Below are 13998 nucleotides of genomic sequence, written 5' to 3' on the forward strand. Positions count from 1 at the left end.
GGAGGAGATGTCTTTCCCTAATATGGTGATGGGACTTGGAGAGTCCATTTTATTGAGTGGGTACCACATGCCAAGCACAGTGCTAAGCGCATTACACACATTATCACAACAATTCTATTATTCTCATTTTCCAGATGAGATAAAAGAGCCCAAGAGAGTTTAGGTAACTTGCCTAACATTAAGTAAGTTGCATTTTCCAGTGCTAGGGGTTGAGCCCCTTAACCACTATTGTGCACTGTCTGTCAGGCTGGGGTTTGCAGTATGAGTTGGTGCTCATGCCTTCAGATGGGAGGGAGGACAGTGTGTGGCTGTAGATAGGTTCCCAGCTCTCCAGAGGGCAGCTGTCAGTGTGCCTAATTATCATGGGAGGGGAACTGTATGTATGTATGTATGTGTGTGTGTGTGTGGGGGGGCATGTCTGGATATGTCTCCAGGGGGAACATGAGAGTGGCCAGCAAGCCGCTGCTTTGGAACATGGAATTTATAGAATGCCTTCTGCTTTTCTGAAGGCCCACACTGCCCTGGTGCTGCCAGGGTGTAGTGCACACTCACTCGGGGGTCGCTACCCATAGAGGCTGTTTAGTCCATTTTAAAGGCTCCCAGCTGTGGGCAGCTCGTGGGAAACAGAGATCCTCCTGGCCTGAGGCATCCCAGAGGATGGGGGCCCTCTCTGAATAGAGGCATGGAGCAGGTGGTTTGATGAAGAGGCTTAGTCACAGACAGCACCAGGCTCAACAAAAGGCAGCAGCAGCTACTAACTGAGGGGATTTGTTTGTGTACAGGCCACATAGACAGGCCTGCTGATCATAAGCTGTTCCTGAGTTCCAGACTCCCACATGGGCAGTCGTCCCTATCATTCCTTTTGTCTCTGAATAAGAAGGATGATGACAAATCATGGTTTCTTGACATTACCCTCAGGATATGCTTCCCTCCATGAAAAATTCACTGACTCTTCTACTCTACACAGGGATCATGTGGAGGGGAAGAAAGTAAGGAGTTAGCACTTATTGAGTACCTACTGTATGCCTAAGTAATGTATATACTCATTATTTTACTGTATTTTTTTATCCTAACAAGCTTATAAAATCTTCATTTTTACCTACATTTTACAGTTAATGATACTGAAACTCTGAGAGAAACTTGCTTAGGGTTACTTAGAATTTTCTCTGACTAGAGTCTGTTTGGTTCCAAAACATCTGTTCTCTTCATTATACTGTACTGACCCTCTAGAAGAAGAAGGGAGACATAATTACTTATAATTTTAACTGGAATGACATGAATCAGAATGCTTTCAGTTGCAAGTAACAGAAATCCTGACTAATGAGACCCAAGAATAGGGGGAATTATTGTTGTCATAATAAGGAATCCAGAGGTAGGTTATTCTATGGTTAGTTTTAGCTGCTTATTTATCTTATCAAGCTCCCAGATTCTTTCTATCCTTCTAGTCCTTCTCATCTGTCTTTAGCATGGATTTGGCAAGGACTTTTTGTCCTCAGATTTGTCTCAAGATGGCTGCTTCCATTCCAAGCATCATGTTCTTAAAGACAGTGTCCCAAACAGGAAAGGAGGGAAAGGGGCAAATGGGGACTCCTGCTGTACAACCCTCTCTCTTTAACCAGAGAGGAAGATAGTTCCTGAAGCCTCCCAGTAGACTTTCTTTTATATTTTATTGGTCAGAAATGAAAGCCCCTTTAGACAAATTGGTGGCAAAGGGGAATGTTACTGCCATTACTGGCTTAGGCTGAGTAGGACTAGTTCCCCAGGGACTGCAAGGAAGAAGGGGCATGGCTGTTGGGTAAGCACTTTGCTACGTGATACTAAAGCTAAGGGCTCATCAGTCTTATGACTGCCATAGATAGAATGGAATACCTTGGAGAACTGAGGGTATTCACTATTTATTCATTGATTCAGACAGTTTGCTTCTTTAGTACCTTCTCTGATCTCAGGTTTGAGTTAGGCACCACTGTGGGTCAGAAGAACAGAAATTATGCACTTACTGCATAATTTAAGCAGGGGAGGAGTACATATATATATGAACAGCTCAATAAAAACATGAAACAAAAATTTAACAAAAGCCAGCATATGATCAAGTGGTCTCCAGTCATACGGCAATTCAGCAGATTCTTCCTGGAAGTTGTGAGTTTCTTTGTCCTACTCATGATTGGAAGGAAGCACCTTAAACTCTTTTCAATCGTCAAGAGTTATTTTGTATTCTCTGTTTTTGGTGTTTCTTTTCAAAGAAAATACATGTATTTCTCAATGATTTGGAGGCTATATTTGGTCAAGGAAATTATTTTTATGTGTTAAATACAATATTGCTGGCCTCCTAGAAAGAATATTCAGTACTTCAGCAAGAAATGTGAACCAGCTATGAATTTAAGTATCAGTCCTGGTAGCTTTACCATGTATAGTTAACTTTTATATGATTTTATTTTTCTTTTTGGTAGGGTCCCTGTGGAGCTAAGCAGCACTGAAGTGAAATGGTGGCACCTTGCATTCAAATTAGGCTTGAACATTCACTTCAACAGTTACTTTTGAGGCATTTGAATAATGTAAACTGCTACAGCAGTAGCCAAAACATTAATTTGACCTCTGATTAAAGGCAATCTTCTCAATCTGGCCCCAGTTTCTAGAGTAATCCTATGAGCAGATTAAACACAAACACATACCTTGCTAATAATTGTGTGTTGATTCTATAATAAATCAGTTAGAAGTCATTATCATTTGAAACCAGAAGTCCCCCAGTGGTGATATAGAATGTTTGCTCTCATTTTTCTAGATCTCTAGTTGGAGAACTTTCCCCATAGCTCAGTAACTTTGTTAAGGTTACCATCTGGGAGACCCTTCTTTTTGTTTTAGCCTTTTGTTATATGTTCCTCCTAACAAAGCTTACCTGATTTATCTCAGCTTCTGCTTGATTGGGAATTGGGGGATAGCAGGGAGGGTCATTCCCTACATGGCATGAGGCCATGCATTTCTTAGGCTCTCTGTTCAGGGGTGCGTTCAAATTAGAGTTGGGTGTCAGTGTTTTGTTGTTTCTTGCCACTCTGTTGGGTATTTTAAACACTCTTCAGCCCTAGTTGAGCTAGAGCCGTGGTGACGCAAGCCAACCTAAAAAGAGACAGTTCTGCCAGTTATTCATAGGTAATTCTCTCTCCCAAGTGCTCCAGTAGCTCTGGTCTAATAAGCAATTGGAGAAAATGTTGTAGATATCTTGGCTAAAAGAAAAGGGTAAAATGCAGATTGCAGAACATGTTCACGTTATAGCTTGCTCAAGGTCCAGGTTTGAAAGCCCTGGCCTTTACTTCACCACCAAAACTGAAACTCCCTTTGGAACCAGGAAAGAGCAGAGGGTACAGACTGTGGTAAAGCAAGGCTGGCTGGAATCACTGACTTTAGGTACTTTGTGGTGACAACAAATGTTTCAGAATGATTGACTACTAAATGTTTACCAAATTTAGGTCTGGGACCTAGAGAATGAGGGAAAAGGAATATGAGAGCTTTTCAAAAAATTCGTGGAAAGATTAGTGTTATCTTTTAATTCTGTTTTTCGACAAATTTCTTGAAGTACTCTTGTATAATGGGAGGTTGTAGAGTATGACAGCTAAGACTTGGAATCAGGCATATCTTGGTTCATATCCAAACTCTGATAGCAATTAGCTAGTGCGTGGGACCTTGGTAGGTTGCTTAGCTTCTCTAAGATCCAGTTTTCTTATCTGTAAAAGAGAGACAAAAGTTTAGAATTAGGTGGAAGTCATAAAAATAAGACTCAAGTTAGCAGAATAAAAAAAAAATTAATAGAACTGAAAAGTCCAGGGGTAACTAGGTTTTATATAGGGCTTGATCCAGGGGCAGACACTTCCCTTTTTGTGGCATCCTCGATCATCTAGGCCCATGAGTTTTACCCTTTCCATATCCTTAATGAAGAAAAAAAATGATTTCTTTCTTGCCAGTATCAAAAAAAAAAAAAAAAAAAAAAAGTCCTGAGATTGACTCTCTTGGTTCATTAGGTCATTATGAACACTTGACCCAATTGCTAAGAACTGGGTCACTGCTCAGCCCTGGAGCCTGGAATGGGATCAGTCCCACTTAAGCTGCAAGGACTGACAATAGAGAAGGGATGATGTTTCTTCCAAATGAAAATAAATCATGGTACTAGTACCAGAGGAAGGGTGGATAGATGCTGGGCAGGCCAAAACAATAGATGCCCGCTGAGCAGGCAGTCCATCCCCAGGCCATCCTTGTTAATAAGGAAGTGGGGGTGTGGGGCAGGAAGGATCTGGCTGGGATCAGGCATCATGTACCAACAACTCCCAGCCCCAGCTGCCTTCACAGTATGCCCACTTTTACACTTTAGAAATTCAGCTGCAACTTGAATGTGTCATACAAGCCTCAAGTGTCATACAACACTAGAGGCATCAAACTTTGTTTAATGACTATTATTCTTCTCTCAAGGTTTTGGTATTTCTCCTCTGTATATTCTGGTGTGCCTCTTGGGTACAGATAATCCAGGTAGCGATTGCTGTCAGTGGGCATGTGAGGCTGGCAAGTCCAAAAAGTGAGGCCGGCGGCTACTACTGACAGATATAGAGAGGCCAGGGGATGCAGGCTGGTGCCTCAGAGAACCTGGGGATGCAATTTTCCTGGAAGCCATGACTTTCCATGTATTTCAGCGAGGTTTAAGAGTTTTTCACTCTCTTCCTGCTCCCTTCTCTCCTCATGGCTCCCACTCTGAGGTTTACACTTCTGGAGTACTTCTCTACACAATGGGTCTGTCCCTTTGGGGAAAGTCCATCACAGGTTGCCCCTCCTGAGTGTGGGTAGTAGAGGGACACACAGGTGGGTGACAGTGTCAGTTAAGTTAACTCCACACCTTCATACCCCAGCAGTAGTCTTCTGCAGGCTGGCAGCTGGGCCCCTCCAGCTGTGCTGGGGCCTGGAGAGAAAGCCGTGCTTGGTGGAGTATGTGTGGGACTGGGGCATGGTGCTTACACAGGATGTAAGACTGGCCATACAGGTGAAGTTCCTAAGGCTCAAAGAGATGGCAGGATTTGCCTTAGGACATAAAGCAGGACAGAATTAGAATGAATTTGTAACATCATGAAAAAGATTACTCACATTGAATGTACCACACACACTTATTACAAGAACAGTGGTCAGAGAAAGAAATCAACTGTACCTAGTAGTGGTGGTGGGCTCTGTGAGCTTCCCTCTGAGCTGGATTATGGCGAGGGAGGAGGTGGGTGAGAGAGATTAAAAGAATTTCTGATGAGTTGCTCAAAATTTAGGGACTTGGGGGACCCAGTCTTTGATGTGGGATTAAGAGAAAAGGAGATGTCCAGCAGAGGACATAGAAAGGGCACAGGCTAATTGGGTTGGGGTAGGTGGGTGTCCAAATAATTCTACCCAACAGTCCAAGGGGTGGGCCCAATAAGAGAAGACATTTTTCCCCTGCAGCAATCAAAATGAGTCCAGAGGGGATGCCCAGCCTTGGGCCAGAGTGAGAAAGAGGAAGAAGGAAAGCTTTGCCCTGAGGAAGAGGTTTAGCATGGAAGGGAACAGAGACCACACAGAAAGGGGAGCTTTTGCTGTCCCATGGTGGGAGACCTGGGAGACTGTGCATGGTCAGCGCAGACCTTTGAATGCCTCTATTTCCCTCCTCTGTGGTCAAACTTAGCTCTGAACTTGAGCCAGCTGTGGGAGGACCGGGTAATACTGAGGGGGAATGTGGGGCAAGGCAGGAAGCCCAGGACTCAGGACAGGCATTCTGCAGAGGAATCTCCTCCTCCTCCTCATACTGGGTGGTGGTAGCTGGAGTTAACTGGAGAACCAGCAAGGCAAGCGGTATTCCAGGAAGGTTACTGTAGGCCCCTTTAGCCCATTGAGGGGCTCAGCCTGCCCCGTGGCTCAGGCAGAGCTTGTGTCCTATTTCCTGCCCTGCCTGAGGGCCCCCACCCTCCACCCCTACCCACAAAGCCACTTTCAAATAATAAAGCACTCCAGTCTCCAGCCCAGCCTAGAGGAACAATTTGTTCTTTTGAGTTTTATTCTGATTTCCATAGCACAGAAAGTAAAAAGTCTCACACAAAAAGTAAAACCATTTTAAACAACTAGGGGTTTTGTTTTGGTTGTTTTTGGAAGGCTGTGTACTGGGGGAGTGAGTAGTCAGGGGAATTCTTCATCCCTGGAGAATCTAAATCAATGAAAAGTAAATTAAAAACTGGCTCCCAAGATTACACAGAAAAGTCTTAACCCAGAATAAACTCTGAAAGCTACATTTTCAGCACGAAAAATGAATGCTTCCTAATGGAACTGTTGGCAGCTCCTGGCTCTGCGGCCCTGGCCCTGGGCAGTGCTGTGGTGATGCTGTTTATTTGAAGACGAAGATGTCATGGGGAGCAGCCCCTCTTGCGGAGTGTGGTCTTGGCACACCCGTCTCTCCATCTTGTTTGTGAGCCTCTGCCTCGCTGGAGACCTCACTCTTAGTCCCATTGTTAAAGGCTCCGTGCTGCAGGTCAGTCCACACACATCTGGGCATCTGCCAGGAGCTCCCTTTGCCTTTGAAAGAAGGCGCTGCTGCTTTCTACTTGCCTCTTTTTGGGGGCATCTTCTTTTTGCCTGCCTGCGTGGAAGGGGATGCAGTTTTGAGTGGGGAGGGCCAGGGCCAACTAGAAGCTGAAGTGAAGGTGAAGCCACAGAAGGTGCCCATGGGACTTGTCTGCTGGACCCCACACCTCCATACCCTAGCAGTAGTCTTCTGCAGGCTGGCAGCTGGGCCCCTCCAGCTGTGCTAGGGCCTGGAGGGAAAGCCGTGCTTGGTTGTGTGAGAGTGGTGGAGTATGTGTGGGACTGGGGCAGGGTGCTGGTGGGGAGGGGGAAAGGGACAGGATAGTGTGGGGTAGTGACTGGGAGCACTGGCTTTGCAGCAGGACAGAAGTGGGCTTGAATCTTGGCCCCAGGATTGACTGACTTTGGGCAAGTAGCTTGACCTCTCTGAGGGCCAGTTTCTTGATTTTTAATATAGTTATAATATGTAGCTCGGATAAAAGCTTAGAACCTCTCATGCCTTACAAATTATTGTATAATTTTGAAATCAATGCCTTGGACTCAGACCTATAGGCCTTGGCTTCTCCATAAGTAGGGCTTACACTCTTGTGAACTCCTGTGTCCCAGCTGCCAATTGGCACTACGGCCTGTTCTGCCTCTACTCAGTCCATGCTCAAAACTCAGGTCCTTCAGGAGGTTCCACAAAAATCCAGCAAGCACTTTGCAAGTGTAATATACCTTATGGGCCATCTGGGGGTAATGAACTAGCAGCTCATTGCCTCATTCATGGTTCTTCTTACATCTTTTTACTCCTGTCCTCGCAGATTGCTCAGAGTTCCAAATTCTTTCTCTATTTACAGAGCAATTCAGCTCTCCCTTCTTCCTACTCCCAATATTGAAAACCCAAGCTTTTAAAATTGCTTAATGAACAGATTTCACCAGATCTAAATGTCTTCAGAAGCAGTGGAATAGCCAGTAGTAAATCTACCCCCAGATAGTGTCTGTTTCATATTGTTTTCATGAGTGTTAAATAAGATGAAGTAATACTATCACCACAGTGACTAGCACATAGTTAGTGATCTATATCTATAATCATTTGAAAAAACCAGGGTGAGCATATCTGAGAATCTAAGAAAGGATATTTGCACATTGGTGGAACAAAGAGCAAATATTGGGGCCAAAACATCCTGATTTTATTTCACAGGCATTTCTATATCTCCCTGATATAGAGGTATGCAGGGCATACCTGTGAGGTATGCAGGGCACCTTCATCGCGCCCTTTATACAGGGAGACAAAGTGACTTGCCCAGACTCACTAACTGGGAAGTGGCAAACCTAAAACCTAAATACCACATGGTGTAGGGCTTGCTGGGTGTAAATCCAATATCTGTTCCCCTCCTCTTCCATAATTATCCCTTCAGAACCACAGCCCAAATCTCCTATTAACAAAACATCATGTTTCTCGAGGAGTACAGAAGTATTCTGGGGAGACTCCTGCTGTGTCTCAAACCATTCACCCACACTCTCTGCACTGAAATGGACCTGCCTCCTTCCCAAAGGGGTACCTATTACAAGGCATTGCAATTTGGTGAAAGGAGCCCAGGCTTCAGCACCAGCAGTCCTGAGTTCCAGTTTCTTGTTGCTGGCTGTTGAGAAGCCTCAAGTTCTTTGTAGCAAGTGGGATTTCTGGAAGCAGACACTGATGGAGTTTGGTGTCCAGGATGTTTTTTATGGATCAATGTGTGTGAATTGGAGGGGGAGGGAGTAGAAGGAGCAGAGGGATGAGGTGATAGTAATCCCCACGGGGAGCTCTGGAGAATACAGCCTACAGAGGTGTCTGTCATGGGCCTTTATACTCCTGCCACTGTCCATTGTTGCACATGGGCTGCCCCAAGAGGAAAGGGGTGTCCTTGGGTGAAGCAGCCCTCTACAGCAAGCATACCCTGAAGCCTCTGACAGCTGGAGGCAACAGGTCCTCCCTTTCAGGAGGATTTGGGGAGTGCATCTCTGATTCTACCACATTCTTCATCTGCAAAATGGGATCATGATAGTACCAACCCCACTGGGTTTGAGTTGGATAATGTGTGTGGATGTCTTCTGTAAACTGACATCAGTTACCTTTGAGGGCACTGAGGGTGCTTTGCCTGCCAGGCCACCCTGGCCATGGGAGTCCTTCCCAGAAGAGCTGACACCAGCCCCTTCTGATGGGATTAACTCCCCAGGAATGTCAGGTGAATCCAGAGCTCTCAGAGGCGGATGCTGTGAAGATGACTATTTTATTGAGGGTCTGCTGCCCTTCATTCAGCTGTTTCACATTAAATTGCTATCAGGGTTCAGAGCAAGATGTCTCTGATCAAAACCAGTGAAATTAAGTATGGGGAAGTCCTTCTCATCTCCCCATCCCTCTAGTCCCTGTACTTTCTGTCTTTATGGAGACAGACTTTTGTGTCTGGTTTCTTTCACTTAGCATAATGTTTTTGATCTTTATCCATGTTGTAGCATGTATCAGTACTTCATTCCTTTTTATATGCAAAAAAATGCTTGTACATCAGTGTTGATTGCAGCACTATATTCACAATAGCCAAAAGGTGAAAATAATCCAAATGTTCATCATCCAAGGAATTGATAAACTAAATGTGGTATATCCATGCAGTGGAATAGTATACAGTGATAAATTGCTGTTATTTTAAGCCATTAGGTTTTAGGGTGGTTTGTTACTGTAATAATGGATAACAGAGTTTTTAAGGTGGTTGGAATAATAACAAGAGCTATCAATTCTTAGAGTTTCTAAATGCCATGCACTATGTGAAGCACTTTGCATGTATTGTGCTTTAATCCTCACAAGAACTTCTAGTTTAGGTATTAATGTTGACCCTATCTAACAAATGGGAAAACCGAGAGATTAAGTAATTTACCCAATAATCCACATAGTCTGAGTCTAGAGCTCATACCTTATCCAGTCACTGTGCCACAGTCCAGCCCTAAATGAAAGGCCTGCTCTGGAAGATCTAAGGACTTGAGTGTATAACTTTGCTATGAAAGGGATACCATTCTCAGTTTTCTATCTAGTTCATAATGACTATCACCGGTAGAAAAGTTCAACAGAAAATAAAGCCAGTAGTGCTTAAAATCTGTATACTGTAAAATTCTAATCTGTGAAGTCTGAGTTGGGAACATTGAGCTTTGTAGAAACAATGTCTGTAAATGTTCAAGGGCAAAAGTTATAACCATAATATTTGATATAAACAAAACAAACTGATCAATGGGTCAAAGCTTTATGTAAAATTTGCAAGGGAAAAATTAATCCCAAGGAAAATAACTTCTCTGAAATATAATATGCATAAAAATGGTAAGAATTAGAAAATATTTAACTGGGTTATTTAAAAAAAATTGATCAAGTAATTAAATTGGCTTAATGGAGTTTTCTCCAGAAAATCCTTTCAGAACAAAAACGTATCCATGATGATATAATTGTGGTTTAAATGTTATTATTCTTAGTACTCAAAATATCTGTAGGACAGAACATCTCTCTGAGTTGAAACATCTTTTGTCTTTCATAAAGATTCTTTGAAGAGTGTAAAATGCTATCTAAAAGTGAGTGAGGGTCATTCTGGGATTCCAAGACAGATTTCTAAGATCATAGACCCTTTGGAGAATAAGTGCATTGGGATTCAGAGTCCCTTGGAGGCTGGGATTGATTTATGATGCAAGGTGAGGAGGTGGAGGCTACCCTGGGAAGTCAGGAATTAACCGCAGGGTAGGGGAGAGTCAAGTTTGGTGTTACTCTTAGACACATGTGGCAGGGAGGAAAATGGCACACAGAGAAGCCACATGAGTAATCTTGTGGCCCAGTGTTTAGGAAATTGTCTATAAGAGGGGGTCTTAATCCTTAAGAAAAGGAAGACCTCTCTTGGGGTATGGCCAGATAACCATAGAACCCAGCACAACAGTAATAGGAACCCAGGAGCAACATCTGTTTAGTAGCTAGGGTATGGGAGCAGGAGTTCCTTGGGATCCACTAGAAAGGGGATTTAGGACTGGCTGAGGATGAAATGTGGGGGGTAGTACAGGGTTTACTCATTAGTCATCATGGCCCCTGGAGGGCCTGTCATTTGACCCCATTGTAACATCACTTCATCCCACTGTAACAGCGTTAAGAGGGTGAGAAATTTGATTATGGTATTTAAAAGGTGGGGCCTTTAACAGGTGATTGGATCATGAGAACTGTGTCCTCATGAATGGATTAATCCATTCATAGAGTAATGGGTTAATGCTTTAATGGGTTATCATGGGTGGAGACTGATGGCTTTATAAGGAGAGCACATGAAAATGCTCTGGCTATTCTAGCCATGTGATGTTCTACATTTCCACAGCACTCTGGAGAGAGTTTCCACCAAGAAAAAGGTCCTTGCCAGATGTGTCCCCTGGACCTTGGACTTCCCAGCCCCCAAACTAAGAAATTTCATTTTCTTGTAAATTACCCAGATATTCTGTTATAAGCAACAAAAACCAAACTAATATAAAATCCTTTCAAAAAATGTATAGCAAAACAATAGAGAACAATTTATAATATAGATGACTATATATACAACTATATCTATGACTCTCTCTCTCTCCATCTATTTATGTTTCTATAATCAAAGGCAGTGGGTATGTTTAGGGCCTGCAAAGATCTTCATGTGACATGAAGTGGGAGTGGGGCACATTCCTGGAAGGGGGGATAAGGGTGGATAGCCTGTTAAAATTGGGTGGGGTTTGGAGCCAGTGCCCTTATTAATTAGCCCCAGAGCTTGAGTTTTCTTGAGGCTGATGTGGCCTAGGAAATAAGAACTGCATGAGGTATCATTAGGATTTCAGCGTAAGAAGTACTGAGGAGCACACTGAGAATAAATAGGTCTAGGTTTTAAGATTTAAAATATAGATTGTGGGGCCGGCCCGGTGGCACACTGCTATAGTTCGCCGCTTGGGAAGCGTGGCTGCGCTCCCGCCGAGGGTTCGGATCCCACATACAGACCAGTTCCCGCTCACTGGCTGAGCGAGGTGCGGGAGCAACACCGAGGGTTGCGATCCCGTAGCCGGTCCCGGTCCGGTACGGGGGCAACACTGAGGGTTGCGATCCATTGCCGGACACGGAAAAAGACAAAAAGGAAAAATAAAATAAAATAAAATAAAATAAAATAAAATAAAATAAAATATAGATTGTGGTTCAGTGATATCCTAGGTGCCAAATCGAGTTAAAAATAAAATCCCCAAACCACATCATAAGGCCTTTGTATAAATGGAGCACTCGAATTGTGCAACCTGGTAGCCTGCCACATTCCCTGGAATCATAGAAACATGGGAAGCAGGATAGAATCATTGGTTTTGTCCATTCTACATTCCATTTAATGAGATTCTACTCAACATATAACGGATGTGGAAGCATCACAGGCAGAAGGAAAAAGATATCTCCTGGAGAGACGAAACCCAGAGGCTGAGCTCATTTTATCACCTCTCTGTCCTGCATGGAACCAGAGCCTTGGGAGTGTCACATCTCTCCCTGTTCCTGGAGAAGCTGAACAGGTCTGGGCAGCTGGCTGTGGACTGAGCAGACAGATTGTAATGCAGGGAGCACGAATTTGTTAGGAATCCCTGAAGCCCCTTCTGTCACCGGCCACTACGTATGTCCCAGGGCTTTCTTTGTAGGAGCCTTCTCTTGCTCAATGAACACATCCATAAATTTAATGCCTTTGTTTTCTAAGGGGAGAGAGTGTAAGTCAAGGGCTATTGCAGTAGCTCCTTGCTCTTCCAGCTGCACACTGCCACTGTTTATCTTGTTTCATGCCTGTGGGTTGGCCTCTGTGGAGAAAACAACTAACTAGTGCAACTTCACTTTGGAAAGAACTGGAAAGTTCTGGTTCCCAGCCTCAATGTGATGCCGATTCCTCTGCAACAGGAATCTCTCCCCTTGATGCTTTAGAAGCCAAATAGATAACAGAAATATTTTCCTAATAGATGCTGAGAAATGGATCGTTTATGAACACCACCCTTGTCAATTTGAAGGAAAGCTTAGTTGAAATGCAATTCACCAGTGTTTTCTTATGGATAATCCTGCAGTTCTTTGTAGGGCATTGGTGGGAATTTGAATAAAAAGTCTTCGCCCTCTTTATTCTTGCGATTGTTCCTGTCCATTCTAACCTCACCCACCTTTTTGCCTCTGCTCCTCCTGAGTTTAAAATCCTAAAAAATCAAGGCTGGGAACATAGAAATAGTCTTATCTAATCCCTTTTTCCATTGGGGGAATGAGGCCCAGAAGGATGAACGAAAGAGCCAATTACAATAACATCACAGCAATGGCTAAGTTTGGTCCATAGAGGGCAGAGCCATTTCCACCAGGGCTCCAGACTCGTGTTCTTTGTTCTTTACATAAAGGAACTGGGCTGAAAACTAACGACACACCTGGCTGAACTCCAAGCTTCTATTTGGAAATAAAGGGGAATGAGATGCATTCCAACCTCATGGATACAGACTGACTAGGACTAAGCTCCATTGGACACACAAGCCTTGCTTTGTGGACCAAGCATGATGCTGAAAGGTGTATATATATAAAATATTTTGTTAACAACTACATTTCATGAGCACAAAGACAGTTGGGAAGTTTAAGGAAACTGAAGAAATCCTTTTGTGAAGCAAGTTAGCATTTCTTAATCTTGACTTTATGATAAATCCGGATTTTCACAAACCATGAGAACCTATGTACAGGTATTTGGATATCATATGAAACCTTGGATTAGGTAACCTCTCTGTGTCTTTATTTTCTCACCTGTAACATGATATTGACATTCTTCAGCATCCCCTAACAGGACAATTGTGAGGTTACATACTAGGCTATGAAGGAGGCATTAGTTGCATTGCCTGGCACTAGTACTATCAGCAGTTCCATTCTGTCCAGAGGCCTTTGCTGATGCGAATTGGAAAGCCTCTGCCCTGGAACATCCAGCGTAGACTGGAAGTGTGTATGAGAGGGCCTGGGAAGTAGTTTTCATGGGTGAGAAACTGTTCACAGTTAGAAGAAGCCCAAACGGTGGGCATGACAATTCAATTTAATCTGTGTATTGAGCACCTACTGTGTACCAGGTACTGTACTATGTCTGGGGAATAGTGATTTCAGTGAGCAATAGTGATCTCACTGCCCTTGAATGATGGGGAGGGTAACAGTCCCTTAGCTAGAGAGGGCCCCTGCCTGGAGACAACAAAGTCTTCATCTCCAGACTCAGTGTGGCCCCTCGAGAGCAGAGCCATTTTCCAACAATATACTTTTTATGTATTGAAGTGGTTCCAGCAGAATAAGTCAAATATATCCTGAAGGGTGGGGGAGGCAAGAGAGACAGAGAAGAAAGGTATAGAAATACACAGTGACTTGCAGCTGGGATTTTGTGATGCTCAGGTTAAGAGCTTTCTTTGGAAGAGTTC

The sequence above is a fragment of the Galeopterus variegatus genome, unplaced genomic scaffold, assembly GCF_000696425.1.
Source record: "Galeopterus variegatus unplaced genomic scaffold, G_variegatus-3.0.2 Scaffold2386, whole genome shotgun sequence".
NCBI classification, from domain to species: domain Eukaryota; kingdom Metazoa; phylum Chordata; class Mammalia; order Dermoptera; family Cynocephalidae; genus Galeopterus; species Galeopterus variegatus.